The sequence below is a fragment of the Macaca thibetana genome, chromosome 14 (genome assembly GCF_024542745.1).
Source record: "Macaca thibetana thibetana isolate TM-01 chromosome 14, ASM2454274v1, whole genome shotgun sequence".
In the NCBI taxonomy this organism is placed as follows: Eukaryota; Metazoa; Chordata; class Mammalia; order Primates; family Cercopithecidae; genus Macaca; species Macaca thibetana.
The window spans coordinates 87221499-87246952 of NC_065591.1; the positions used below are offsets into that span (position 1 = coordinate 87221499).

At 42.7% G+C, this 25454-nt stretch overlaps 1 protein-coding gene across 2 annotated transcripts in view; it reads right to left on the minus strand.

Annotated features, from left to right (window-relative positions):
• Positions 1–25454, minus strand: part of CWC15 (CWC15 spliceosome associated protein homolog) — a 408388-nt gene that overhangs the window by 378459 nt on the left and 4475 nt on the right. Inside the window, exon 1 of one of the 2 annotated variants that reach the window (XM_050758059.1) lies at positions 4513–4522. The exons of the other annotated variant lie outside the window; for it this stretch is intronic. The gene's annotated coding sequence lies outside the window, so the exon portion shown is untranslated. Of the gene's footprint in view, positions 1–4512; positions 4523–25454 lie in introns of those variants that run through there. 2 annotated transcript variants of the gene reach the window in all.

Genomic DNA, 25454 nt, shown 5'->3' on the forward strand with positions numbered 1-25454 from the left:
CAGGAAGGTTATTTCACTCAAGACCCAACATTTAATAAGTAAGAGTCAGAGATACAATCAAAGTAGCCGTCAGCTAAAGTGGACAGAATACAGATGGGTTTTGGACTTGGCAAAGTTCCTTATTATTTTTGAGTTCCACTTTCACATCCAAAATGAGAATAATAGTTACTACAAGGATTGTCGTAAAGATTAGAAGTAATATATGTAAAGCACCGAGCTCAAAGCCTGGCTCTTGGTGGGTGGTCCATAACTGGTAGTGATTATAAATGGTCCGCCTGTCTCCAAAACCTTTGAGCTCAGATTGAAATGACAATACCCTTGCCACAGAAATGTAAAAAGAAAAAAAGAAAAAGAAAAAGAAAAGAAAGGAAGGAAAACCATCAAACCATCCTTTCATCCTTTGTTGCATTCCCCTGAAAACCAAAATCATTAGTTATGTAGTGATTTTCCCATTTCCCCCATTTCATTCTTTCTTTCTATGAAGTATTTTCCTGATAGTTGTAATCACACTATATATATAACTTGTTTAAGGATTTCCTTTCCACTTTTCATCTCATGCTAGGATAAACTTTAATGTCTACTTTCCTACTACTGGATTTTGTGGGAACCAACTGCCCTAGCAATTAGAAGCCTAGGTGGCAGCAGCCCTTTGGGAGTCATGGGTCTTGCCTGCATGGTGAGTAGGAGCTTGCTTAATGCTTCTTCATTTGTGAGTGACTGAACTGCTTTTTCAGAGTGGGAGCCACCCTTTGGCACATTGGTATATTGACCTTCACCATGACTCTGTCCTCTTAGAGTTTGAGAGCAGACACTTCTTCCTCTGAGACAGCTTTCCATTTTTCCTCCCTTTGTGCTTTTATCTCACTCTCATTATCAATGCCCCAGATTCTCTAATCATCAGCCTCTTGCTCATTTGCTGCCTACACAGTCTGACCCTTGGCTAATCTCTTTCAACACTGTACTTGCCACCACATTGGGATGTTTTATGCCTCTACTGGAGATCTCCACTGCACTCTGCTTCAGCTCCCAAATTGCTAAGCTTTACTGAAGCAAGTCTTGCAGTTGTGTGAACTGAGGCTGCTAACAAATTCACACTAACTGTAGCTGGGCTCTTACTGTTGGATAATACCATAGCCTATGTCTTGATAACTGCACGCAGCATTTTGCTGAGGCCACAGTTCCAAAATTGCTTCATTATCTTCAATCTCCAACCCTGTCCCAGGCAGGCCAACAAGAGGATTCTTCCTTCTCTGGGAAGTGAAGGCACATGGGGATGCTTCCTCAACTTTGCTTTTTCTATCTCAAATTTTCTTTGTATCTTGAGCCTTCCTTTATTCTCTGAGAAGAGTTCTGATTTCTAAAGTTCCTCTCGTCTCTCACGTTTTCCATTAAAGTTGTCCTATTAATTGCTCATCTCTTGAGTATATGTTTAATGTATATATCTTGACTATTTTTCCACATATGTTCAAGTCTCTCTCATCCTAGAAACAAAACACAAAAACAATAATAATAATATAACAAACTATTCATTTAACTCTACTTCCCCCTCAAGTCATTTCTCTCTTCCTTCTATCACCAAAATGGCTCAATGACTAGGTCATGCCCATGCCTTCCTTTTATCCTGACTTTTTCCTTTACACTCCCATGTAATTGCTTTCTTTAAAGTTACTAAGGGTCTCATTCTAGCTAAATCTTACAACCTTCTCTTTCTTCACCATCTTTATTCAATTCAACAGATATATATTGAGCTCCTTGCTCCCTACTGGGCACTAAGCCCACTCTTAGAGAGACAGACTTAACCCCTGCCCACAGTCTCTGTAGTCAAAGAACAGGCTTTGAAGGTCTTCCATGGATTGGAGGATAAAATAATCAGGTGGTCATATGGATTAACTCTTCCCCTCTCTTTGTGATGCCATGACTCTGCATTCTCCTCTTTCTTTTCTTATATCCTTAGACAGATCTTCTTCTGTATTCTTTACTGGCATCCTTTACTAATATCCCTTATTTTGTCCTGGAATTGGAATCATTCACCAAGGTTCAGTCCTTGGACCCTTTCTTTCATTATACACCCTCTCTTTCAAGATTTGCCTTTAATTGTCACCTCTGTTTCACTAGCCTTGATTCCCCTCCTGCCAATTTGCTCTCTCATTTTGGACTGAAATTGTAGCTTGAGAGATGTCCAACTAAGATATTTCACATGCACCTCCCACTCACAATGTCCAAAACTGAGCTCATCTTTTCCTCACCTCTTAGGCATTTCCACCCAGCACATGGACCTCCTCTGAGAACTTTCTCCACCCCAGAGTGAGTGTGAACTACATAATCCTGCACCCTTGGCTGTAACTGGCTAGATCTGGTCTCCCAAGGATATGGAATAGTGGCAAGCACTAGTTCATTATGGTTTAACTGGGAAGTGATATAAACTCAGAGGTGAAGCTGCCACTGTGGGTTGGCCATCTTCAATCATGGGCATGGAGATGCAGAGAAAGCTTGTTCATGAAAAGAAGCATGAATGCAGCAAATAGAGGTCAGGATGTGAGACTGTGAGACTGTGAGACTTGGGATGACTCAGCATCACCAAGGAGGGATGTGGCTCCTTCCTGGTTCTGCCAATTCCTGATCCTGGTCCCTTGTGAGGTTCAGCTATACTTTCTGCCCTTAAGTTTTGGGAAATAATCCTATGTTTTTATAATAAATTATTCCTTTCTACCTAAGTTAATGTAAGTGGGGCTTCAAATGAAAATGTTTTAGGTATAATACCCCCAAGCCCAGACATACCCTCTTCATTGCATTTCTATTTCCCTTAATAATAAGGACTCTCTTTTCTCACTATTCACACTGAAAACTCCCATATTATATTTGACATTTTCCTTACCTCATTCCAATCTCTCCACTATATCCCATTACCTATCATGTCCAATGGAGTCTATTTTTCATATTGTTCTTGAGAAAAAAAATGCTCTTAAGTTTGTCACTTCTTTCCATTCTTCCCATTACCTCAGGCTCACTGCCTCTTACTGAGACAATTAAAGATTCCTTACTGATTTTCCTGCTTCTGGTTATTTTCTTTTCCAATCCATCAAAGATCTTCGAAGCTTGTTCATTATGCACTGAATTAATATCATATTTCTCACCTGAATTTTCATGTCTTCTTTGACTATTTACGTTTTATGGTCTGAATGTGTTCCCCAAAATGTGTGTGGAAGTTTAATAGCCAATGGTAAAGTAGTAAGAAGTGGGGCCTTTAAGAGGTGATTAAGTCATGAGGGTAGAATCCTCATGGATAGAATTAGGGCCCTTATAAAAGGGCTTGAAGGAGTGGGTTTGATCTCTGCTGCTCTTCTGTCATGTGAGGACGCAACCTTTCATCCCTTTTGTCCTTCCTTTCCTCTCACCATGTGAGAACACCATATTCAAGGCACCATCTTGGAAGAATAGTCTGGAGCTCTCAGCAGACACTGAACCTGGTAGCACTTTGATCTTGGATTTCCCTCCAGAGCTGTGAGAAAATACATTTCTGTTCTAAATTACCCAGAATGAGGCATTTTGTTATAGTAGCACAAATGGACTGAGACAGTAACTAAGCATCTACCTTTGCATTCTTATCTTAGGCTTTCCATCCTTGGAAGTGATGATGGTGAACACTGAGTGGCAACTTGATTGGATTAAAGGATGCAAAGTATTGACCCTGGGTGTGTCTGTGAAGGTGTTGCCAAAGGAGATTAACATTTGAGTCAGTGGGCTGGGAAAGGCAGACCCACCTTTAATCTGGTGGGCACCATCTAATCAGCTGCCAGAGAATATGAACAGGCAAAAAAATGTGAAAAGGTGAGACTGGCCTAGCCTCCAAGACTATATGTTTCTCCCATGCTGGATGCTTCCTGCCCTCAAACTTCAGACTACAGGTTCTTCAGCTTTGAGAATCACACTGGCTCTCCTTGCTCCCCAAGCTTGCAGACAGTCCATTGTGGGACCTTGTGATCATGTAAGTTAATACTTAATAAACTCATATATATATATCTCCGATTAGTTCTGTCCCTCTAGGGAACCCTGACTAATACAGAGGCCAACCTATATGAACCACACCATTCATTTATTGAGTGCTCTGTGGTTGCTAGCCATGGGTTCCTGCACTTTCCATTGTGGTTCCCCAACTTTCTGCCCACGCATTGTAATAGTCCTTTTAAAATAAACATCCATTGAATTGTTCTAAAGTGAATGCACCATTTCTTCCTACTGGGGCCTCGACTGATAGGGGGAAGAATGATAATAGCAGCTACCTCACATTCCTGTTTTGAGAATTAAATATTTTCACTTATGCTTTGTGTTAAAACAGTGCCTGGCACATAGCAAGCTTTTATTAAATGTTGATTGTTTTTAGCATTGTCCCTTATGACTTTTTTATTTTGCCTTTGACTCTGTAGATTAACTGGAGAGCATATTGTTTCTTAATACTCCCTGCACCCTATCACTGCCATACCGTAAGATGTGATTTTGGCTGCCAGGAGACCACCCCCCTTTCTTTTTCTGCTCATCTTTTATACTCCACTTAAACGTTTTCTTTGCCGACAAGCTTCTTCCCTAGCCAGTTAATGTTGTGTCTTCATTTGAGTCCCCATAACCCTTCCTACCCTCTCTCTGTGTGATTTCTACAATCCATTTATTCTGAGATTTATGTGTGTCTGTATGTACCATTTCCTCCACCACTATTAGCTCTTTTAAGGCAGAGATTCAATCCTATTTACTTTTTCTTCTTTTTCAATACTCTGCCCTTAATCAGTCAAAGAAAATTTAATACCAGCCTCCTACAATCTGTTCTTCCCGTAGCAGCCAAAATGATCTTTTGAAAACATAATTGAGATCATGATGCTCCCCTGCTAAAATCCTCCAGTGACTTTCTTCTGCACTTGGAATAAAATCCACCCCTTCCACTGGTGTTTGCAAAGTCAAATCATCTTCCCCTACCTGCATCATCAACCTATCTAGAGACTCCTTGAATAAACTTATCTTGTTTCTGCTTCAGAGCCTTTGACTCTCTGTCCCCTCTCCCTAGAATAATATTTTTTCAGATTCCTGCAGGATGGACTTATTCCCATCATGCAGCCCTCAGTTTTTATGTCACCTTTTTAGAGCAGCCTTTGTAACGTCGCCATCTAGTCTAGGGTGACTACTAAGTTACTCCCCACTTCATCACCCTATTTGCATTTTCTACACAGCATTTCTGTGTGTTTTTCTTAAAACAGCCTTATTGAGATATACTTTACATACCATAACATTCATGTATTTAAACTATGCAAGTTGGCCTGGGCAGGGTCGCTCACACCTTTAATTCCAGCACTTTGGGAGGCCGAGGCAGAATTGCTTGAGGCCAGGAGTTTGAGACCAGCCTGGGCAACAGAGTGAGACTGCATCTCTACACAGAACTAAAAAAACTAATCGGGCATAGTGGCACATGCCTGTAGTCCCAGATTCTTGAGAGGCTAAGGTGGAAAGATTGCTTGAGCCTGGGAGGTTGAGGCTGCCATGAGGCGTGATTATACCCCTGTACTTCAGCCTGGGCAACAGAGTGAGATCCTGCCCTCCAAAATAATAATAATAAAATAGAATAAATTGTGAGAGTCAATAAGTTTTGGTGTATTTATAGAATGGCACAATCATCAAATTTTCATAATTTTAAAACATTTTCATCACCCAAAAAGAAATCTTATGCCCATTAACAGAAAGAGTGTCCCATTTCCCCATCCTTCACTCCTTGCTTTACCATCTAGCTGCTGGAAACTGCTAATCCACTTTCTCCCTCTATTGATTTACCTATTCTAGATCTTTTGTAAACATAGAACTATATAATATGTGGTCTTTTGTGACTGACTCCTGTCACTTAGCAAATTTTTGATGTCCATAATATTGTGGCATGAGTCAGTACTCATTTCTTTTTATTGCCAAATACTATTCCATTGCGTGGACCTGCCAACTCTTTCGTACTTTTTTATTAGTTGATAGTCATTGTGCTGTTTCTGGCTTGTTTTTATTGCTTATTTTTCTGTCCCCCTCCATAACAGAAGAGAAGGGTCCTCATCTATGCCTGTCTCATTCTTTGCTGTAAAACCACGAGGGTGGCTCTGTTTCCCATCTGCCTATGAGCTTCTCCCACTCCTGCTGATAACAGACTATTCTCCCCGCTCTGCACTCTCACAGGGCCCACCAGGCTTGAGTTGCCAAAGCCCATGCTCCCTACCACAAAGAAAAAGGAGTTCTTGGGCCAAGAGAAGGAGGCCATGATGTAAGGAGAAGCAAAGGCAAGAAGATACAAACGGCAGTCAAAGGGAGCGCCAGGTCTCAGCTGCTTGAAGCCTTAAATCCCATCACTTTCCTTTGACTGAGCTTCTCCAGGCTCTTCCCAGGTAAAGGAATCAATAAACGTCTTTGTTCCTCTGACCAGCTTGGCTTGGCTTTCTATTACTTCCCACAGAGAGAGGTTCTGATGAATACAAATTGGCTCCTACTCACCTAACTGGTCTGGTCACAGTAACAAATAAGATTTGTCCAGGGTTTCCTAGATGAGAAAGTATTTTCACATTCATTGTTTCATTGTACCCTTTTAACAGAGGAATGTGTCACAAACCTAATTTTAAACATGAGGAAACCAAAGATTGGATATGTTGAGTGATGAGCTTAAGTTCACACAGCTTAAAAGTCGCAGAGCCAGGCCTCAAAACCAGTTCCCTTGGCTCATGGTTCTGTGTTCCTTGCCTACTGGGTCACAACGCCTACACTGGCCTTGGGAGGAAAAGGTGGCATTTGCCCCTGGATGCTTTGGTTGTGCACTGGGTGCCAAGCACAGTGCCCGGAGTGTTTACTAAATAAATGGCTGCATTCATTTGACCAGGTTAAGGGGTGAAAGCAGGGAGAGATCTCTACAGGTACCTTGGATCCAGCGTCAGGGTCTTTGGTTATCTGAGGATGTGAAGTAGAGTAGAAGAAAATCTGCTGGAACAAGTTTCAAAGTGAAAATCAAACACTCAGCACTTAGCAGGGGTCAGATGCAAAGGGAACAACAAACGGCCATGTCCTCTGCCTTCCTCCACTCCTTTCCCTCTTCTCAGACTTCCTCAAATGTCTTTTCATTATAGATTGGTCCAGACTAAGGAAAACAGCAGAACTTTGTCAAGGACCTTTCCTAGGTTCTGACTTATACTTAAAGCATGCTTTCTAGAGATGTACATCAACATCGAAACACAAGAGAGATCAAGGAGAGAAAATCTGACACTTGAGTTTCTGTTGTCATCTCTTGCCCTCCTACTCCCTCATCATGCCTCATGTTCCTGGCCTGCCTTTTCTTTAATATGCCTCACTCTCATCTGACCTTGGTACTACAGCCATGTGAAGTTGTTCAGCGTACCTCAAACTGGCCATGTTTGCCCCTCTGCCTTTTTTTTTGTTTGTTTGTTTGTTTCTCATCCTGGCAAACTCTTATTCATCCTTCAAAGCCCAACTCATGGCTGGGTACAGTGGCTCACACCTGTAATCTCAGCACTTCGGGAAGCCGATGTGGATGGATCACTTGAGGTAAGGAGTTCAAGACCAGTCTGTCCAACATGGTGAAACTATTTCTCTACTTAAAATACAAAAAAATTAGCTGAACCTTCTCACTTGAACCCAGCAGGCGGAGGTTGCAGTGAGCCAACATTGTGCCACTGCACTCCAGCCTGGGTGACAGGGAGAGATTCTGTCTCAAAAATTAAATAAAATAAAAGTAAAAATAAAATAAAATAAAATAAAGTTCAACTCAAATGTTACCTCCTCTGAGACTGTTCCCCAGGGGTTCTCCTTCATCCGCGCTTATATAGTACTTCATGAACATCACTTTGCAGCACTTGTCAAGCTGTGTCTTAGCTGTTGCTGTTTTCTTACCAGAATACAGTTCCTTAGAAGCTTGGCTATGTCCTTTATAGTTTTGCCTTCCAGCCCCTGACCCAATATCTGCACAATAGTAAATGCTCAGTAAATGCTGAATTTCCATGAATGAAGGTGTCATCTCCTGGGATGAAGACCTGAGACTGGAAGAATCACTGAGTGCATTTAAGAAACTTTTGTTGGCTGGGCGCAGTGGCACATGCCTGTAATCCCAGCACTTTGGGAGGCCGAGGTGGGTGGGTCACCTGAGGTCAGGAGTTTGAGACCAGCCTGGCCAACATGGAAAATCCATCTCTACTTAAAAATAAATAAATAAATAAATAAATGAAAAAGTTAGCTGGGCGTGGTGGCAGGTGCTTGTAATTTCAGCTACTTGGGAGGCTGAGGCAGGAGAATCACTTGAACCAGAAGGCAGAGGTTGCAGTAAGCCAAGGTCACGCCATTGCACTCCAATCTGGACAATAAAAGTGAAGCTCTGTGTCAGAAAACAAACAAACAAACAAACAAAAAACAAACCAGAAAAGAAAAAATAAAGAAAGAAACTTTTGTTGACATCTTCTCTTGAATGTTTCTTTCATGTTATGACTTGAAAAAAATCATTAGTAGCGCAATCAAGGCAAGTGAAAGATTTTGGGGGCAGAAGTGCTTAGCGAACCTCTCTGTTTATGAGTTATTCCTTATAGATGGTACAGAGAGAAGCACTTTTTTTTTTTTGAGACAGAGTCTCGCTCTGCCGCCCAGGCTGGAGTGCAGTGGCCGGATCTCAGCTCACTGCAAGCTCCGCCTCCCGGGTTCACGCCATTCTCCTGCCTCAGCCTCCCGAGTAGCTGGGACTACAGGCGCCCGCCACCTCGCCCGGCTAGTTTTTTGTATTTTTTAGTAGAGACGGGGTTTCACCGGGTTAGCCAGGATGGTCTCGATCTCCTGACCTTGTGATCCGCCCGTCTCGGCCTCCCAAAGTGCTGGGATTACAGGCTTGAGCCACCGCGCCCGGCCAGAGAGAAGCACTTTTACATTCCTGTTTTGGTTGCACTTTTGCAGCTTGTATTATGAAGGACAATATTTTGATCTTCATTTTTTGACAAATGATGTGGAGGGGAGATATATCCCAGGTGATTGTATTCACCTACTGGGGTGCCGTAAGAAAGTGCTACAACATGGGTGGTTTGAACAACAGAAATTTGTTTTCTCACAGTTTTGGAGACTAGAAGCCCAAGATCAGAGCATTGGCAGGGCTGGCTCTTTCTGATGGCTGTGAGGGAAGTTCTGTTCCACGCCTCTCCCTTGGCTTGTGGTGGTCTGCCGTCAGGCTTTGGCATTCCTTGGCTTGTAAAATCATTACCCTGATCTCTGTCTTTATGTTCACATGATGTTCACTCTGTCGGTCTCCAGTTTTTGCCTTTGATAAAGACACTAGTCATATTGGATTAGAGCCCAACCTAAGGACCTCATTTTAACTTGATTGCCTCTGTAAAGACCATATCTTCAAATAAAATCATAATGTTAGGTACCATGCGCTAGAAAATTTAACATATGAATTTCAGGGGGACTCAAGGCCACTTATAACAGTGACCCTGAGAATTGCTAGCTGAGCGGAGTGCAGACCCAGAGTTCTAAAGTCAGCCTGGCAGGAGTAACAGGCAATTTTCAGTGAAGTGTGGGCCTCTGCCTTGAGTTCCTCCCCTAATCTCAGTACGACTCCATTGTGAGCATTTCAGAGGGACAGATGTTGAGAACACTCCAGAAGACGCAGACAAATATTTATATAACCTACGCTGTTTTAGGTCCTCCTAGGGCAAATGAACCCAAAATCATGGCAAGAGAGACAGAGGGAGAGAAATGAGGTGAGAGAGAGGCAGAGCAACAGAAAATAAACCTACTTCTAAATAAAGGCAGATTTTCCACAAAGACAATGAAGTTTAAGCTTTCAGAGCTTTCTTTTTTAAAGCCCTGTACTTAATTTTGTATGCTTTTGTAAAAGAGAGACCCTCCCCCAAATGATATAAAATCCAGGCTACTCAAAACCTGGGTCTGCCCTGCTTCTAAAGAAAATGCTTGGATGTGGCTGAAATGGGACAAAAGAATTTCCCCTCTGCTTTATATATTTGCAAAGCAAAGGCTCACCTGGGCTTGCTGTCTCCAAGTCTTGCCTAAGTAAAATGCCTCAGCTACCATACCCCGCATAAAAGGCAGTGGTTCCTCCTCTTGCCCTATCTTCGTCCACCTACACGGAATGGACCTCACTTTCCTTCCCCGTGAGTGGCAGCTTCAGAGTCTTAGCACAGCTGGTTGGTCCTGGCAGTTATTCCTGAGCCGAGCATGGAGCCAGGACGGATACCACTGGAGCCAAAGAAAGTTCTGGAGGAGCTGCCACTTTGCCCAGCTGCTGTCTGAGGGATGCACTGACACAAGCTGGGTATGGAGAGGGCAAGGTGACAAGCTCATTGGACAGCTAGGCCCCTCCCCTGCCGGCAGCTTTCCCTCAGGCAGCAGGGGTGCTGGAACTGCTGAGAGGGAAATCATCCTTTAGGAAAATGCTACTCAGCACACTTAGGAATTTTTGTTTCTTTGGGCTTTGCCCTGATCTTCTCTAGTTTCTGCCTTTCCCCTTCCCTAACATGACTGCAGAGCTGGATGCCTGCAGAACTGCCCCTGGCCAGGGCTGGCTCTTCATTTGCAGGTAATTAATGGCGGAGATGATGGTACTTAATAGTTATGGTTGATTGATCAAAATGTCAACTATCTCATTTCTCAAAAATGTTTTGTGTGTGCTGTATTTTTTTTCTCTTAAGCACACAGTGTCTATTTGGATCTCTCTCTCTCTCTTAGATGAGATACATTTGTATCATTTGGGCAGCATAATTGATGTCTTGTCTTTTATAATCTATCACACAAATCACATCCCAGAATTTCAAAAGGCCTGGGGTAATAGGCCCATCAGGATCAGTATATTTAGTAGTCTGACATTTAGGGGTTGATCGGCAAAGCTGACGTTATCCTATTCTTAAGAGAACTATGTGACAGGGCTTTACAAAATGTCATTACTTCAAATATCTAAATAATTAAATCAGGTGGACATTCAGTGATGGCTTGATAGTTGGAAGTTATTATGGCTGGAAAAACCCCACTTCGAATCAACTATATATTTATGAAGTCCAGTCAACTCTGAAGGCATGGCCTAAGAAATAATTATCCCTATTTTGCTGATGAAAGCTTTGAAGCATAAAGAGCAAGTGGCTTGCCCAACATTATATTGGTTCATGCACGTAAGTCACAGACCATAAATGAAATCCTTAGTTGGATACTTCTGATCTTAGGCTAAAAATGAGGGCATGTTATGAAGGCTAGCAATGAAGCATGTGGGAACGTATAAAGAATATGACCAAGGTATGTCCAAAACTCACAGACACCAGAACCTCAAGGTCATTCAGAATCTACAATAGTTCCGAGGACTTGTTTAAACTCTTGCTCTCACAACAGTAGAAGTTCGGGCTCTCGTTCTCTGCCCTTAGTGTTACTCACTACTCTCCAGTCTGCCCACTTCTCTGTTTGACCATCTGATTGAAACTCACCCTTTTTTCCTCCCATCAAATTCCATTGCTTGAATAGTACTTTGGAAGTAGGCCCTCTTATGAATCCACAGACCAGTCTCTGGGAATAATTACACCTGTGTCCTTGGTTCACTCAGGTGTGGCTTGGGTGAGGGTGCAGTCATGTGGTACAAAAGATGGCCACATCATTTAAGTCACAGCTAGAGGCTACTCTTCTCAGCCAAAAATGGTGAGTCCCTTAGGAAGGGACCTTAGGGAGGGTAGATACCTCTGAGCGACCTTCCACTCTAAATAACACACTGACCTAGCCAAAACTGTTTCCCTAGGTAAGTGATCATTTATCATAAGCATGTAGCAAAAGGGCTGATTTAATTTATCTTCTGGCTTCTTTTAAGAGAAGGGCAACTGAAGATGGGTTGTGGTTGTGGCAATTTTGGGGATCTCCTTATAAAGCTATGAGACCTTAGAGTCCAAAGGTAGAAAGAAAGAAGAAAGTAAGGTAAGAAAATGGCTAGCAGAGGGCTGATATTTGTGGTATTTCAGCTGTAATATTACATAGTTAATGACTAGATGTAGGTCCCCAGGACACACAATTATTTGTCGTGAGGCCTCAAGCAAGACACTTCATGGCTTGAAGCCTGGTTTGTTTCTATAAACAGGAGATGATAATAGCATGTGCCACCTACCTGTCTCTCGTGGGGTGTCTGAGGACAAGTTAACGTTTGCACTGTGCTTTGAAACTCTGGGGTGAAAGATGTGAACAAACTACAAAGAGGTATTATACTTGGTGATTTGCATTTGGTCATGAGCCACTTTGGATTCTTGTCTGAGATCAGACCTGGCACATGCAGTGGGAGCATGTTGGGTAAGGTCAGGAGAGCAGATGGGGTGCCATAGGCCACGCCCCTGAAGCAAGGGTCTGTGGGCTGTCACCTTGGGGGAAATCCAACACCGAAGAGAAGCTGCCTCAACCAGGAGATTTACTTTCTGATAGACTAAAGGGTGCAGGAACTGTGTCTTCTCTTGTTTCTGATTTGTGTAAAAAAAAAAAAAAAAAAAAAAAAAAAAAAAAAAATCTCCAAGCAATAAGATTGGACTTAGTGCAGCAACTCCCTGGTGTCTTGGTAATCAAGGGGATAGCCCCAGGTCTACCTAATTCTTGCTCTTGCTCTTCCTAATTTCTCCTTCTGATCTGCATGACCACTTGCAGTGACTGTCTCTAGGTGGAGGCGGGAGAGATACTTAGGTAAAGTTCCAGCCAGGCAGATAAAAGTTTCCTAAACATCAGCTTTTTAAACAATTACCAGTACCTCTTGCCTCACCTTGTGGGCTGGCCTCCTTTTTTCTTAATTTTCCTCTTTTAGGTGGTCCCTGATTTCCATTTTCATTTACTCCTCTCACCATTTCCACGGTGGTGTGTATGATTGGCTATTAGTGCCGGGGTGGTGGGTGGTGCAGTGCTTAGTGTATAGTTTGCTCTAGGCCCTAGAACCTGCCGGGGCATATAACCAGGAGCTAGATATTCCCATGTCCATGGCAAAACCCAGCTGTCTTCATTTTACCCCTACCTGCTTCTGAATTAGGATCCCATGGCCTTTGTTTGTTTCACCCCATCATACCTGCCAGCAAAACCTTGATTATTTAAAATGCCTGGTGAATTAGGTGATTATAAGTGACATTTAGAGTTTAAAAGTGGTAGGTTTGACTCCAAGCTTCCCCCTTCCTTATCCCTGGTGTGCTTGAAAAGTGCATTTGACCTCTGAGTCTGAGTTTTCTCACCTGTTAAAATGAGGTTAATATGATGCCTATCCTACCTATTCACAGGAGCATTTTGAGAATTCAGGGTTTAAAGTAAGTGAAAGCACTTTGTAAACTGTGAACCGCTAAGCAAATGTTAGTGATTATGTTGAATACGGTCATTAGTTTCTGGACCTGTGCAGAGAACATTGTACACAGACGATAAACTGAACAGGATTTAAATTAGCTAATTAAATTGGAGCTTTAAAATGCTTTTAACTAAGTCATTCAGAAGCAGCAGGGCCCAAATGCAGACATCTGAACCTCCACGCACATGAAGAGGCATGTGCGAAGGGCATTTCAGTTCTTGGGCTCTGTCAGCATTGATGACAACAAAGGCGTGATGAGCTTAACTTTTATATTGATTCTGTTTGACTCTCTGGTGATGGGTTTCCATCTCTGGAGATCTGCCACAGGGGATCTGGCATCCCAGAGCATGTGGTCAGAACTATATTCTAAGGGTGATGGGAAGCCATTGGAAGGTTTAAAAACAGGAATAACCTGATCTACTTGCCTATCTCTGAGGCTAGTTTTAGTGCTTTCTCATCAATTCTGTGAACTTCTCAATAGATTTGCAATAATCCTTTTTCTGCTTACTGGAGTTGGTATCTATTGTTTGCCTACAATCGAGAATGAAGAGACTGCTTGGTGCGGGGGCTTTCACAGTCAACCAGTGAGAAATGATGGTGGCTTGGACTGAATGTGGTGGTGAAAATGGAAAGAAGTAAATGGAATGGATTTAAGATGGTGTTGGAGGAATGGGCACTAGAATTTCCTGGTGGGTCATATATTAGTCAGCTGGGGCTGCCATAACAAAGCACTACATAAGGGGTGGCTTAAACAACAGACATTTATTTTGTCACATTTCTGGAAACTAGAAGTCTAAGATCAAGGCGTTGGCATGGTTGGCCTCTTCTAAGGCCTCTCTCCTTGGCTTCTAGATGGCCATCTTACTCTGGTGTCTTTGCATGGTCTTCCTGCTGTGAGTGCGCATGTCCGTGTTCAGATTTCCTCTTTCTCGTCCTTCTTATAAAGACACATATCATATTGGATTAGGGCCCAATCTAATGACCTCATTGTAACTTAAGTACCTCTTTAGGACCTTACTGTCAAATGTCATTATGTTCTGAGGTAACTGGAGTTTAGGACTTCAACATATGAATTTCAAGGGGATATAATTCAGCCCATAACATGTGGTAAGAGGGAAAGAGAAATCAAAGAAACTTTGCTAATTGACTTGAAAACATTTGTTCATGTTTGTGTAAGCCCAGAAACAGTCTGGAAGAAAAGGCACTAGATTTTTATCGGGGTTGATCCGAGAAGTCGCCTGGAGTCATGGGAGGGCAGGGGGCTTCCTTTCATATTTTATACCTCCAAATATAATTTTTGTTGTGCTTACTTCACATTTTATATACAAAAACAGTGATTTCATTATGGATACTTATTTTTTATGTTCTGATTTTGTAAATAGAATATAAAAAATGCTTTAAAAAGAAACTGGGAAATGCGGGGAGGTATTCAATTAAAGGCAGAATTAGATTAATGGAAAATGTTTGGGTCCATTAAAAAAGTCAAAGGGAAAAATAGACTTTGTTGACTAAATTCAAAGAATGTTAATATTTTGAAGGGAAAAGATGGGATGGGGAACATGGAGAGATCTTTAGTATGGAAATCATCAATCCTTTCACTTTGGAGCAGAAGTTTTCACAGCCAAGTAGCAGAGAACCGTGTCTCCTTTGATAGCGTTAATTACATCCTTTGGGGTCCACAGCTGTCTAGAATTGAGACCAGCAGCTGGTAGGAGTTTACCTCCATGGAATGAGGTGTCCCTGAGAGAGCTTGTGAGCGGACTGTCCAATCTTGCTCCCTCTCTCTGGCAATTTGGTCTTGGGGAAGGGAGGGGAAATAGGACTCTGCTGGTGGGAACAAGTGGGGAACGCTACTTACCAAGAGCTGTGGAAAATGGTCAAGCTGCCAAACCAAGCGACCAAACAGCCAAGGTAGGCACAAGTGGCAGGATGAACAAGAGGCAGCTCAGGACCCTGAAGCAGGCCCGAAGCTGGTGAGCTATGGTCTTCAGTCACAGGTGGAAGTGTGTCTTGGACGGCGAAGACTTTTTCTCTTTTTTGAGATGGAGTCTCGCTCTGTCGCCCAGGCTGGAGTGCAGTGGCACAATCTTGGCTGTCTGCAACCTCTGCCTCCTGGGTTCAAGCGATTCTCCTCCCTTAGTCTCCCGAGTAGCTGGGACTAGAGGTGCATGTCACCACGGTAATTTTTGTATTTTTAGTAGAGACAGGGTTTCACCATGTTGACCAGGCTGGTCTCGAATTCCTGGCCTCAAGTGATTTGCCCACCTGGGCTTCCTGAAGTGCTGTGATTACAGTTGTGAGCCACCACACCCTGCCAGTGAAGACTTCTTGAGAGGAATGGACATCCTTTCTACTTCCTAGGGAGTCCCCGAGACCCAGAGGCCCATGTTTCAGGAAAATAAAGACATAAGTCTAGTGGACTCTATTGAAGATTCACTCTTTCATCTATCTGTAAGTAGACAGGGAGGATCTCCAGGGACTATAGGAATTTAATCAACTTGAGCAATCAGCCTGTTTTACAGCCTCTTGTTTTGAAGTCTGTTTTGTCCCAAACCCTATGTGGAATGTGGTTACCCAGTTGATTGGCACCAGCTCCCGACAGACCCTGGCAAATTATAAATGAACCTGAGTGAACTTTCCTCATTACCATGCTAGAGTACCACGCCCCCGCCCCCCCTACCCGGGGGGAGCTATAGCCTCATTATCATAACATGTGACCTATATGCTGTTGTGATGACTCACTGCATCCGCACCACTGGTGGAACCCTTCCTCTCCATGAGCTGACACTGCCTCTCTCCTCTCCATTGCCCCATAAAACCCTCCTGTCACTTTCCCTCAGGGAGACACTGCCTTGGAGAACACGCCAGTGCTCTTTTTATTTGTGACAAATAATAAAACGCTTATTGAGCAAAGACCTATGTTCTCGTGGAGAGTTGTTACTTGCCAGGCAGGTGAACCCCATTTTCTTCAGGTAATATATTCAATCATGAATTTAGCAGTACCAGACCATAAACAAACTCTAACTACACCAACGTCATGAATTCAAATTAGCTTTGGGGGAATACTTGTGAAGAAAAGCATTTTCATGAATTTCCAATGTGTAGGATGATGAAAGGGAAGCTAGAAGGGTGTTACCAACTAGAGATTCTTTGAGGATCAGCTTTTACGGAAAGATGACAATAATTTGTACGTAGCATAAAAATGTTTACATGTAAATGGAGGTTGCTATGGTTCTTACAATATGTTTCTTCAAGTAAGTTAAAAAAATTGGGCTGAGATTTTGTTTATTGTCCTCATTTACTTAGCAAACTTTTCTTCACAGATAGCATGAAGGCAACCTTCAACTCAGACAATGTCTGAAATTGCATATATTTTAAAATAATAGATTTCCTTTTCATAAGAATTGTTTCTATTAACCCTAACCCAATAAGAAGAAAGGTATAGCAGTGGGAAGAAAAAAAATAATGTTTATTCTGGTATACTTAAATATCATAATCTAAGTTGTCTGATGTTTCGAATTCTTTCAATTTGTGTTTACCAGGGTGAATAAGTCAAAGTTAAAATCTATAAGTCACTGGAATAAAATTATAAAGTTGAAAACATGACAATACAGTTGCAAGTCTTCACTCCAGAAGCTTCATTTGAGTTAGGAAAGGCAGTGGTGGTGGGAATCGTATTCAGAAGAACATCCTTAAAGTTTCAGATCTTGCTGAAATAAAAATACCAGGCAGAGCTGGATAACGGGTTAGTGCTCATCCCAGTGGCTCAGGTTCACCCTGATGATTAATTACAGTCTTGTTTGCCTGGTGTTAATAAGGCTTCCAAGAAGCCAGGCCCCTCCTCCCCTCCAAGCTCTGAAATTATTCTTCATTTTCAAGCACTGTGATAATCAACCAGAGAAAAATAATAGCGGCTCTGGAGACCTGTCCCAACGGGCTCTCTTGCTTGTTCTCTTTGCATCTTTTCTCTGACCTCTTTACCTCACATGCTTCCCCTATGTGCAGTTTCTCCTTAGGCTGTAGCGCGCGCGCACACACACACACACACACACACACACACACACACACACACACAAACTCTCTCTCTCTCTCTCTCTCTCCTCTCTCTCTCTCTCTCTCTCTCACCTAAACGCCTTCTTAGACTCCCCAAGAGCTTAGCAGAAAACAAGTCCATGCTTGTGGGGAGCTTAGGAAGGCCAGCCCAGGAAAGCAAGGCTCCGGTGGCTGCTCGCCACGGGCTTTCTGTTTTGTATCCTGCCAGATGGTTTCCAACCCCCTTTCAGTTCCAGAACGGCCTAAAGCCCAGGGCGGGCAGCCTGCCTCCCCGGAGTGACATCTGTGTTTCTAGGAAGGCAGTCTTCTGCTTCTCTAAGACACTCTCTACTCTTCCTGCTTTGGCCTAAAAGCCTGCACTAGGGGAACCTTGCCTTTAGCTGAGGTGATAATCCTCTTTAAAATGCAAATCCCCCTGGGAGAGGGGACAAGTTGTAGCTCATACATCCTTTGCACTAGACAGGGAGTGAATTTCTGTCACCTGGGAGAGTACCAACTCACTTGGATCCTGTGGGCCCATAATATGGAGGGACTAAACTCTTAGCACAGGGTTAAAAGGAATTCCAGTGATGATTGATGAAACGAATTGAGGTGCCCTGGAGAGAGACCTTGCAGGGTAGATCCGAGACTGTTCTAATACTCCCATGGTGGCTCTGGTCTGCGTAACTATTGTAGTATAGTAGCTGTTTTTATTAGACTGTCTTCCTACAGAATAGTAGGCAGAGATTGTGTTTGCCATGACTGTATTCTCAGTGCTGTGCCTGGTGTATCTCAAACACAGTAGGCCCTTAAAGACTGTTTGAAGAACAAATGAAGGAATGAATGACATGTCGGGTGAAGCCTCCTTCATCAAGAGCAAATTCTAACAACTTCTCCGCATGTTTATCAAACCTGGCCACTCTGGAACAGTGACATTGGCTGTCACCTACGTCCAAACTTGCAGGGATTTCTGAATCTGCCTTTGCACAATAGGCACTGGGGCTCTTCACATCCCTCTGGGGGCTGTGCCAGGGCAGCTGCTTTCCCACCCAGCTCACTCCCCAGTTGAGTCTCTGCTTTTTTTTTTTTCCCAAACCTTTCCACCTGGCTCAGAGCCAGGGAGGCCTGTAAGTCACACTCAGAATTTCCATGACAGTAAATAGACTAAATGAAGGCCTTTCCAGCCCCTGAAAGAGGCCTCTTCCAATTCCGCCCTGTCTGGCAGCATTTTTGTTCCCCCCATTTTGATACAGGCCTGTGGAAGGTCAATGACTCCTTTAAAAATAAGGAAAACATGGACAAGCGCCCAGTTCCTAACCTGCTGACAGTGCAGTTCTCTGCAGCCAGCCCACAGTTCTCTGCTGAAGCCTTCACAGTGATTTTTCACAAAGGTCTGCAATCTATTATGCTACAGTTGACTGCCACATTCAAATGTAAAAACAGATCCTTGGATCAACACCCTATAAAAAGCCAAGAAAAATGTGGTAGTGTTCTTTCCTGGCCGGAGCCAAGAACTTTCTGAGGGAGGAATCCTTTGCAAGCCAGGAGCTTTGTACCTGTGTGGTTTCATTGTAACTTGATCAGTTCAGAATCCCGGCAAACTGTAGAGGTTGCAGGTATTAGCCCACTCATTGGGTCGATAAGGATCTAAAGATGCCGAAGGGACTAATCATGAAACTATGTTCACCAAATCCGAGCTCTTGGAAAGACCCTTCGAGGTCTTTAATTTTATCCAGCTTCCTCGCTGTTTTCAGTCTGGACTAAGTCATTCTGGAAGATGGCACTTTAAAACCTCTGCTCAAAACATGCTCCCTGGCTAAAATACAGCCACTTTCTTAAAATAAAACAACATGCCTGCAGCCCAGAGATCCTGGCTAAGCCCAAACAAAAACCAAGTTTCCTGCCTGGGAAGGAATGTCCAAGGGACATTGCTTACCACTGGTGCATAAAGTCCACACAGGAAAAATGTTAGTTAAGAAAGATCAATTGGAGTGTTTGAAGGTTTGGAAAAAAGATACCCGTATTCTCCTTCCTGTCAGCTGGTCACCTTTCTCCTGTTGTCCCCTATCCCCCAAGTGTGTCTTAAGGCAGTGAGGAGTGCAGTGTCAGGAATACTTGGATAACTAGTTTCAATCTGTTTTGCTGGACTGTAACTACTGGTGGTATGCCACACTGACATTAGCCCCACAAACTCATCCCCTCCCCACAGGACTACCAAATTGCTGTTCGTATTCTGTCTGCTTTATTTGCTCACCTATTGGCAATTACCTTGCTGAGATCATTGTTTTCCTCTCCTGTATTTTTAGCTCCTTATGAAACTTGTAGCAGGATGACTATCTCATATCTAGTCTTTGCTTTTAAGAGTTTAGCAAGCTTTGTTTTGGCTGAGTGTGTGGAAGTAACTTTCACTGTGCAACAAGATTCCTTTATGCCTGCTTCAGTCAAATATACATTGAGACATTGTTTTTTGTTTGTGAACTCATATGCTGCCGGGTATATGTTTATCCAGATAAACATATACATAGCACACACATGCACAAATACACACACATACTTCTCCCTAGTTTAATTTTTTAAAAACAGCTTTATTGAGGCATAATTGACAAAAGGAATACACACACACACACATATATATATATATATATATATATACACATTTAATATGTACAATTTGATGAGTTTGGACATATGCAAACACCAATGATACCATCACCAAAATAAAGGCAATAGATGTATCCAACACCTCCAAAGGTTTATTTGTGTCCCCTCCCCCACTTTCTTGGTGGTAACTTCACTTAACATAAATGAGATCTGTCCTCTTTATGAATTTTTAGGTGCACAACACTCTATTGTTGACTACAGGTACTATGTTGTACAGCAGAAAAAAAATATTCCATAGTATGTATACATCACATTTTCTTGATCCATTCATCTGTTGATGGACATTTGGGTTGATTCCATATCTTGGCTACTGTAAATAATCCCTAGTTTAATTTTGATCTAAATGAAATTCACATTAAGTATTGAATCCTGTTCTTAGGTCCTTGGTCTGTGGTCAGATATCAGTACCTGTATTATATCACACTCCCTGTGTTCATCAAAGTACCTGGTACATGTTAGACACCTAATATATGTTGAATGAATAAAGTGACAAGCGGATAAATTGTTTCTGGATCAATTTTCAGGCTGGGAGTAAAACCTAAGAAGAAAAGAAATACCATAGAATTACTGCCTTCTGCTTCATCTTCCGACATTGACTTTAGGGAACTAGGGGGAAGGGGGCCATATGTAGGGAACTAGGGGAGGGAGGATACATGCAGTAATGTGTCTCCTCCAGATCTGCACAGAGCTGTATCCTTGTCATTTAGTTTTCATTTTAACTATCATCTTCTCAGATGACCTTTCCTGACTACCTTGTCTAAAGAAGCTTTCTCACCACCCATTACCATTCCTTTCTCTTACATCACCTTTCTTAATTGTCTTTATAGTACGTTTCCCCATCTGAAATGATTTTACCTATTTGCTTATTTATTGCCTGTAATTTCTCTCCCCTTCCCCCGAAAAAACTATTTGAAGAAAAGGACAATGTCTTTCTTTTTATTGTGGTATCCCTACTGCTTAGAAGTGTCCAACACAGAGTAATTATTCAATGAAGGTTTATTAAATGGCCGAGTAAATGAATCCCCCTTTGCTTGGTTACAGAAGCCTGGAGGGAGATATCAATAGGAAGCAGGTCAAAAACTAACAGTTCAGTTTCTCCCAAGCCCCTCCTTTCTCTTCATCTGTTTCCCTGGCTGGACCCCGGAGCATCTCATGCTATCTTTCCTTGAATGCCCAGTTTTATGGCCTAAGCAGCTGGTGCCGACTCCCAGTGCCCTTGCTTTCTGGCTTCCACAGCTCATTCCTGATGATGTGGGCTGGGAATTGTTGCCTTTGACATGCTGACACCGCCTCTCCCATCGGCACTATTGCTGAGCGGATGGTTCCCTGCCCTGTCCTGCTCGCTGCCTTCAAGCTGTCAGCCCTTTCCCATACCGCACAGCTGGCACACATGGAAATGGAGACCTGACACGCCCACATGGGTTGCAGCCTCTGGGTTGAATAGTTTACGGCTCACCCCAATCTGCCTCAGATGTTGCTCCCTGACTCATTCCTCATCTTCCTGCCATCTGTCTCCTTGTCCTGTTTTCCCACTTAGGCTCCTACAAAGGCCTTCAGCTTTGACCTTTGGCTCCTATTCTGGACCACAATTGGTACTCTCCCTCTGGCCACAATATGGTCAACCAGACTAAGTTAAATGGGATGGGCCCTTCAGCCTGTTTGGGCCCTCCAGTGCTACAGCAACCCCTCTGTCATCCCGTCTCCTCCAGGATTTCTTCAATTCCTTGGTCATTACAGTACTTGTCCTCCCTCACCTCTCCTCATTGGCTCCGTTATGCTCAATGATATAATTACTTTTTTGGACACCAGATTGGGTACTTTCTTTCTTACAAAATGATCATGATAATATATACCCTCCACTGTAAACTTTTTGTGTGTCAAGCATGGTAAGGGGAAAAAGAACTTTATGTGATCTTGTTTGATTATCTGAAAAGTTCTTAGAGTGATGTACCAGTAAACTGATCTTAGGAATGAAAAACCTGAAGCTCAGACACTGAGTAGTTTTCCTAAGGTTATACAACCAGAAAATGGCAGAGTGAGGATTTGAACTCAGGCCTGTCTGACCCCTGAGCTAGTCTAACTACCATACTATGCTATCTTTTTCCACTATGCCTTTACTTCTACACCCTCTTGGCAGCCCCTCTTCTTGCTCTGGAGTTAGACAGTCCCAAATTCAAATCTCAACTCCGATGGCTACTCTGTCTATATAATCTTGGGTAAATTATTTCTTTCCTAGGCCAAGATGTGGCATGAGAAAGGCATGGAAGTTTCTTGCCATCTGAATCTCAGTTCTGCCTAGACGTTGCCTTTCCTCTAAGGTTAATAATAATGGTAACCAGCAATACTATTACAAGCAAGTGCTTGCTGACTCTCTATCACTCTCTATCACTCCTCCTCCTCCTTGTCCTCTAACTAGTATAGTATATTGAGTCCTTGCTGTGTGCCAATGTTCCCAGCAACTTTTCTTTTTTTTTTTTTTCTTTTTTGAGGCAGGGTCTCATTCTGTTGCTCAGGCTGGAGTGCAGTGGTGTAATCATGGCTCACTGCAGCCTTGGCCTCCTGGGCTCAAGCAATCCTCCCACCTCAGCCTCCTGAGTAGCTGGGACAGCAGGCATGTACCAACATGCCTAGCTAAGTTTTCTTTATTTTTTGAAGAGACAAGATCCTGGTATATTGCCCAGGCTGGCCTCGATCTCCTGGGCCCAAGTGATCCTCATGCCTCAGCTTCCCAAGGTGTCGGGCTGGAGGAAGGGAGAAACAGGGAGGTATTTGCAAAGGGTACAAAGTTGTTTCAGTCATACAAGATGAATAAGTTTTGGAGATCTACTGTACAGGCATGAGCTGTTGTGCCCAGACTGTACCCAGCAAATTTTTGTACATTATTTCTATTTAGCCTCTACAACCTTGTAAATTACATATTGATAACACAGTCACAGAGAAGCTAACAAATTGTTGAAGATCATCAGCTAAAGAGTGGCCTAGTTAAGATTTGAATGCACATCTGTCTAACTCCAAAGTCTGCTTTCTTTCCCCTGACATCTTTCAATTTTTTGAGGGGGCTGATAGAATTGCTTCCCACTCTTCTCTATAATTGACTTCCCATAAGCACACTATTAGTACAGTAGCAAAGGCAACCTACCAGTTATTTAAGAATTTAAAGGAAATTAAAATGCTACAATTTCTTTAAAAAATTGAAGACCTATAGTGGTCTGCCTTTCAGTGGTAAAGTTCTTGCATAGGTGACATTTGTTTTATCATGTCATGATGTATGAGGTCAGACACCAACAGGAGATTGTGTTTTCCCCTTTTCCATGGTATGATTTTCTGTGTAATCACTCAGACTAAGCCGACTATTCAATTGATAAACGTGGTACAATCATCCTCACTTCTGATTACTCTACATAAGCTTTACATTGTGATATGAAAAGGTGAAATGCTACTCCACATAAACCGTGCCAACTACTGCCAGTCTCTCTTGGATCATCTCAGAGTACAGGAAAATAATGACCACAGTCAGCGTCTTTGAAATATTGAGCCATCTAAAATGGCATTGTGAGTAAGAGAGGAAATCTATGGCACCACATGTGTGCCTCTTTTGCTCTTTCCACCATATCTCTTATCAAGGACCTAGATGAGCTGCCATGCACGGCAGAGGGCTAAGCTGAGGTGCTCACCTACTCTCTGGAATCCTCTGCTTTCTCTGAAAGAGGGTTGAGTTTTCTCAAATGTTTTTCATGAAGAAAGCAATAGCAAGGCAAAGCTATGTGCATTGCCCATAGCCCAGTTTTCCTTGGTTTTGCATTATTTTCCACTTACGAATGAGCTTAATGACGCTCATTGAAAAAGGTCTTTTGATTTGGGGAAACACTGTGATTCTCAATATTATGACAGTGGGAGGAGGCTGTCAGGCTGGAGAAGGGCATTCCTTCTCATTAGAATTGCCTGGGAGACATCTTCAAATTAGAATACATTTTCCCCTTTCTCTTGCAGGGACAATTTCTTCAGTTAAGAATTATGGTACCTATAGTGAACTGATACTATATGTACATATATTTGGGGACAGCTATTAAATACGTGGATATACAGAAAAAAATTAAAATATATTGTTCTAACTTTTGCATTCCTAAGGGTAACACTGACCAAGGGCTAGAACACAGTTTTTAATTTATTAAATGTTTGTTAAGTAACAAATATTTAACACGGAGCTCAAGAAATGTCTTCTTCTTGGAAAGTCTACAGAAATCTTGTCCAACCCATTGCCTACAGGCTGCATGTGGCCCAGGATGACTTTGAATGTGGCTCAACACAAATTTGTAAACTTTCTTAAAATATTATGAGTTTTTCTGCAATTTTTTAAGCTCATCAGCTATTGTTAGTGTCAGTGTATTTTATGTGTGGCCCAAGACAATGCTTCTTCCAATGTGGCCCAGGGAAGCCAAAAGATTGGACACCCCTGGTCTACAACATCTCATTGCATTTCTCAGTAAGTTCCAATGGACTGGGTCTTGGTATTGTGTTTTGCAGGTGAACATAAAAGCCAACCTGTGCTATTCAAGACAGACTTGATGAGACTCTGAGCCAAGCAGACGTTCTCTGGGGTTTGGGCGAGAATGTACAGCATAATATTGGTGAGGAGGCTTCGTCTAGTGCCCAGAAGGCTAGAGGCTTTGGGAGCCTCCACACATAACGGCGTGGCATGGACCCTGTTGTTCTCAAGATGGGCAGGGGTAGGGGTAAGCTCTTAGGGACTTTGTGGACAGTATCATGAACAAGAGGAAGCATTTTCAAGAGAGGAAGACCACTGAAGATACTGAGGTCAACAGGTTGGTTTGTAGACATGTGAGGCATCCTATTAGAGATATCCAGAAACAACCATGCCTATGTGAAGTGGAATACCACTGTCATGCAGGCGGGCACGATCAAAGCAGAAGATACTTTGGTTACATAAGTATATGGCAGGCCAAGTCATAATGGTTAGTGGGGAGTGTTTCAATCTACACATGTTTGAGATATGAGCCTTGTGCTTTGAACCATCCTAACCCTTACATCATTCTGATCCAGAGTTGCTGTTGACTTCACTCTGCAACCTGAAGTCTGAGTGATTGACCAGAGCAACTGAGCTACTCCTGCCATGTTGCTGCCAGATTATTTCTTCTAGCAATTTTTATTAAAAGGTTCTGCTAGTCTCTGCTCTTAGATATTTTCTTTCCAATAATTATCCAATCCTCTCTAATAATGTCTTCTGTACTTGGCTGCTCCACTCATTCTTCTCTTTGCTTTAGTTTGTCCTCTCACCCAAGCCATATTTCCACCTGAGTGTTGGGTGTATTTAAACCTGTTGAGACAAGTAAGAAGGGGAGGGAGAAGCAGCTGACAGGAGGTTTTGGCACCAGCTCACATCTGACTAAAG